Raw genomic sequence first — 6,153 nt, forward strand, 5'->3', positions numbered from 1 at the left:
TGACCATACTAATTCACTTGTCATTTGTTTCCATTCATACATACTGTGGTTATTACTTATGGTGATTTCACAAATTAAAAAGACATCTATAAATAAATCAGGCCAGGCTTTAACACTTGTGCTCGCAACATTGCAACCATCACTGGCCAGCCTTTTTTGGTATGCTTAGTGGTTATAAACTTTTAGCACTTCATGCCAGAGGATAAGATTCAATAGAGTAGCAGCAACTGTACAGTGGGTGTTGAGTTGCATGTATTTATAATTTATTTGGAAGATTTTTCCATTACTACATGTTTTGAATTCATCAACCTCTTTATGTTTTAATGTAACTAATTATATGTCACTCGCCAATAAAGAGGATACGCTTTATTAAGTTAAAAAATAGCAAGAATCAAAACTGTTGATGGTACTGTCAATTCATTTTTTTTACCTGCACCACACTCTTTAATAAATAGCACTACACCCCTGAAGGTGAGGAAGCCACTTTTTTGGATGAGATTGTCACTGTCAGCCTGTACCAAGCACTAAAAAAATATGAATGGCAGTGTACGGAGAATAACGTTACTTTTTTGATCCCGTTTGAATTGTGCCACGGGGTGCCAACGTTCATTTTGTCAATTTAAAACATAACTTTGCATGTCAAGAAAGTCGCAGTTTGTCGCCAATCTGTTGACTAAGGGAGAGAGAGGGGGAGAGGGATAGAGAGGAGAGGGAGATAAAGAGAGGGAGAGAGACTGAGGGAGAGACCAAGGGAGAGAGAGAGAGGGGGAGAGATACTGAGGGAGAGAGAGAGGGAGACATTGTGCGCACGCCAATAGGGCAGGCAAGGCCACACAGCAGCGGGCGAGCCTAGTGTTATAAATCAGACTCTTGAGCTACTTCTGCATTGGCATGTATAGTTTTTGAGATATTAACGTTTGTTTGGCACAACTCATACTAGTTAACTGCTGCGGGGTTCCGCATTTCCGGTGGATTTGTGTGGATTGTGATGTCACGCTGATTCGTCCTATAGAGAGGCAAAGTGAACGTCACTTCCTGCTTTTCTCCCTGTACCAAGCGCTGAAAAAATATGAATGGCGGGGAACGGAGAATAACGTTACTTTTTTGATCCCGTTTGAATTGTGCCTCGGGGTGCCAACGTTACTTTTGTCAATTTAAAATGTAACTTTGCATGTCAAACTGCCAAACTGTTGCACTGTAATTTATAAATCAGAAATACTACATACACTGTGACGTCACATTCTCTACCGGCAAAGCTGAAGACCGGCGACATGCCACGAGCTTCCACGAGCTATGTAGTTTTTATACTAAACTAACCACTACGTTTCAGTTTGACAACAAACTGCGACTTTCTTGACATGCAGCTATGTTTTAAATTGACAAAATTAACGTTGGCCCCCCGTGGCACAATTCAAACGGGATAAAAAAAGTAACGTTATTCTCCGTTCACTGCCATTCATATTTATTTCAGCGCTGGTACAGGGAGAAAGCAGGAAGTGACGTTTCACTTTGACTCTCTATATTCACCTTATGTAGCCACGCCCATTTGACCCGGTTCTGTGGCCGTCCTACGACTTCCGGCTAAAAATAATAATAAAATAAAATAAAAAATGGCTGCGCTGCTCCAATATCATCTAACTCTGAATTAACTAATAATTTAGCCAATTGTATGTAACATACCAAATAAAAGCAAACGGCAATGTCTAAGAATGCAACGCCATGTAACTGGCTCGTTAAGTCTCGCATTCCAGGGAATTACGTTAACGTCTGCGGGTCTTTATTAACGTTAATGGCTCGCGCTGCCTCGGAGGAGAGAAAACCATCCGAAACTTTCTTTGTTGGAGTCCAGGTATGTTTTACAAGAAAGTGCTCGTCATTGTCGACGATAACGTTATCTGACCTGGCTAACAGTGGATACTCCGCTTGCTTGCTGTGTACCGAGCTCAAAGTAGTAGGCTACGTTCTTTGTTTTACACCCTGCGCTGTCCACTACAAAAACGACTCTCTTCTTCATGACGTTCTTTCATATTTGGCGCCGTGACCGCCGGAAGTGTTAGACGGACCCGGAAGAATTTGGCCCACTGTAAGGTCTGAACATAAGGTGAATAGAGTATACAATGCAGTTATCCTTCCAGTGCGAATGTGATGCCAAGATGAGGATTTGTGCAGAAATCATTGTGTGTTGATGCTTGCTTTATTTTCCTACTTTATTTATTTCAGTGGCTGCTTTTGCAACACTAACTTGACAGAAAACAAAATTGGTTTTAAACTGCCAGTAAAATGTATATTTGTTCAGTCTTGTCATGAATAAAGTATGTACAATGACAATTTCCATAAACGTGTTGCTGTTTAAGTTTCATGTGTCATCTGAAACCACCATGTGACCACATAGAGAGCCAAAGTGAAACGTCACTTCTTGCTTTCTCCCTGTACCAAGCGCTGAAAAAATATGAATGGCGGGGAATGGAGAATAACGTACTTTTTTGATCCCGTTTGAATTGTGCCACGGGGTGCCAACGTTCATTTTGTCAATTTAAAACATAACTTTGCATGTCAAGAAAGTCGCAGTTTGTCGCCAAACTGTTGCACTATAAGTTATAAATCAGAAAGACTACATACACTGTCGCCTAAGTCAGTGGTTCCCAACCTTTTTTGTGCCGTGTACCCCTTGAGCTGTTTTGCCATGCCAAGTGTACCCCCTGACAGCGTGTTGATCATTCTCCCAAATTTGTTCCATTGATCTCATTCAACTTTTACTATCCAACACAACTGATTATTAAATTAAAACAATATAAAATTAAAATCGTTTTGAATGACTCCCCTTTAATACAAATAGCTATACACTTATTGAGAATGAACAAAATATTATATATAGCCTATATAGAGATAGATATATTCAGACTCACACAGTAACAGTTTCAACTATTTTTATTTAGTCACTTGGCACCTTTAAAAAGACACCTGAGCTAGTTTGTCTTTCATAAGCTTTGACAGTTCTGGGGACAGCTGTTACCAGGCAAAATATCACACATAAGATAAGTAGATCCAAAAAGCAAAAGTTCAAATCAGTGCACATCACACAAAAATAGCACACAAAAATATCACACATATTAGATCCAAAAGGCAAAAGTCCAGTGCACATTTCCCAGTTCAGGATATTCCCTTTCAACCTCATAGTAAAACACTGCCAAGAATGAAGACAACTGAATATTAAACTAAAATCATTTGAATGACAAAACTCTTATGATTCAGTTATTTGGCAGCTTTAATGAGACACCTGAGCTTGTTTGTCTTTCATAAGCTTTGATAGTTCTGGGGGCAGTGTGGCAACAGCTGTTACCAGACTGTTCTCCACATTCAGTCTATTCCTCTGCTTGTTTTTGATGTGGGTCAGAGCTGAGAAGGTCACCTCACACATATAAGTAGATCCAAAAGGCAAAAGTTCATTCAGTGCACATTTCCCCAGCTCAGGATATTCCTTTTCAACATCACACCAAAACTCTGTCAATGACTTTTCAGCATGTGCCATCTTCAGCCCACGATCAGAGGACATGTTAGGGCTGCTCGATTATGGCAAAAATCATAATCACGATTATTTTGATTGATATTGAGATCACGATTATTTAACACGATTACTCATTGACATTGAGAACATCATGAATGTATTGAACATTTACACTGCCTTTTTATTTAACATTGGATGTCTTTGGATTTTAGATATAATTGAAAATAAATAAGTGAAAATAAATAATAAAAGTGCAAAGATTTAGAAATAAAATAAAAACTAAAATAAATATACAGTATAGGCCTACTATGTTGCTGCCACAACCAACTGCAAGTATTAATCTACATTCAATATGTTGGTAAACATGAACTAGTAGTCCTTAAACCTCAAAACTAACCAAATGAGAACACTAGTAACGTTCGTTTACATTACATTAAATTACTTATTTGGCAGATGCTTTTATCCAAAGCGACTTACGTCGTTTAGGTTCATAATAGGCTATTGTTAATGTTTATCTGTGAGCTCGTTAGCTGTTGAATATGCGGTCGCATTGTAAAGAGTGTCCTGAATCGATGACTGTATGCGGTGGCAGTAACTAGATGGGGCTTTGTATTTTTGTTCGTTTGGCGTTTATTGCTTGGTCATAGACCACTTTGTGAGTGGATTTCAAGTGATAGGTTGTGTTGCGGAGTGCTGCCACGACCGCGGCGCGCATATCTTGCACTGTTTGTTCCAAGTCTGTGGCTGTGATTGACAGGTGGGTCAAAACTCGCATCGCAATTCCGTGCTGTATATTCGCATCGCTCTTGATGTGTGGACCTTTAAACTCGGCGAAACCATAGTGTTTCCACCTCACATACGTTGTTTTACCTCTCCTCTCGACCAGCGGCTCTCTTTCTGTGACTTCTCTCATCTTATTCTTGTGCTACCACGGAAATAAGCGGGGAGGAGAAGTGCAGTGGCTCTCTGTTCACATGACAGTCATTCCCAACTCGAGCGGTGTGTGTGTGTGTTTTGGGCTTTGGGGGAGGGGCCGAGCACACCGCTGCAAAGGAAAGGGTGCGCTCGATTTACAACACAAGACAGAACGAGAGTGACAAGAGCCGCAAAATCGTATTAATCCTCAATCTTTCCGCGTACCCCCTGCAATGTGCTCGCGTACCCCTAGGGGTCCGCGTACCCCCGGTTGGGAAACACTGGCCTAAGTGATGCAACCCGTTCTCACTCTGAGCGCGTCGCATATTGACGCTTTGTCCTGTCCCTTGTGCGTCGCTTGTTACTAACATGGTACCCTTGAGCGACACATGAAACGACTTGGGCTTTCCGACTAAACTCAATGCAAACCCATGGAAGTCATCTTTGACGCTTATGGCAACTGCTCCCCTATTAGCCTAACTGCTCCACCATTAGTCAACTGCTCGCCCATTAGGGTCTGGAGGAGCTAACCTCTCCCAGACCCTAACCCTAAACCTAACCTCTCCCACCCCATGCCTAAACCTAACCTCTCCCAGACCCTAACCCTAACCCTAACCTCTCCCACCCCATGCCTAAACCTAACCTCCCCCAGACCCTAAACCTAACCTCTCCCACCTCCCACGCCTAAACCTAACCTCCCCCCAGACGCTAATGGGGAGCAGTTGACTAATGGGCGAGCAGTTAGGCTGATGGGGGAGCAGTTGCCATAAGCGTCAAAGTTGACTTCTATGGGTTTGCATTGAGTTTAGTCGGAAAGCCCAAGTCGTTTCATGGGTCGCTCAAGGGTACCATGTTAGTAACAAGTGGCGCATAAGGGACGGGACAAAGCGTCAATATGCTACGTGGTCGGAGTGAGAACGTGTTGAGTGATGTCACATTCTCTACCGGCAAAACTGAAGACCGGCGACATGCCACGAGCTTCCACAAGCTATGTAGTTTTTATACTAAACTACAGTAACTACTACGTTTCAGTTTGACGACAAACTGCCACTTTCTTGACATGCAAAGTTATGTTTTAAATTGACAAAATTAACATTGGCCCCCCGTGGCACAATTCAAACGGGATCAAAAAAGTAACGTTCTTCTCCGTTCACCGCCATTCATATTTATTTCAGCGCTGGTACAGGGAGAAAGCAGGAAGTGACGTTTCACTTTGGCTCTCTATACAGTACGATGCAATTATCCTTCCAGTGCGAATGTGATGCCAAGATGAGGATTTGTGCTGCTTTCTGGTCTGTCTTTCAATCAAGTGTGCCTGCTCAGGTTTGCCAAAGGTCTCGCAGTGTAGGCAGTTCACTGCCATCAATTTTGTCATCACGTAGACAGCGTAGCCAATCTGGTGCTGAGAATGGCGGGGACACCTCGCCATTCCGAAGTGTCGGCATTCCGATCATTGACTTCTATGCTTTCGGAGAGGCGGCCCTTTTTTATCTCCAAAAAATGTTTCGCCGAGAGGTTAGGTTAGGCTTAGGCGTGGGGGGTGGGAGAGGTTAGGTTTAGGGTTAGGGTCTGGGGGAGGGTTCTTTCGCAATGGCGAGGTTAGGGTTAGAATTTTGTCGGAATGCCGGTATTTCGGAGTGCCGACATTTCGGAATGCCGAGGTGTCCCCGAGAATGGCTGCACTGGGTCTGCAAATGCATCACAATAAACTGGCAAATTTGATAGAATTGCAG

This window comes from Poromitra crassiceps (assembly GCF_964638095.1).
Source record: "Poromitra crassiceps genome assembly, chromosome: 25".
Classification (NCBI taxonomy): domain Eukaryota; kingdom Metazoa; phylum Chordata; class Actinopteri; order Beryciformes; family Melamphaidae; genus Poromitra; species Poromitra crassiceps.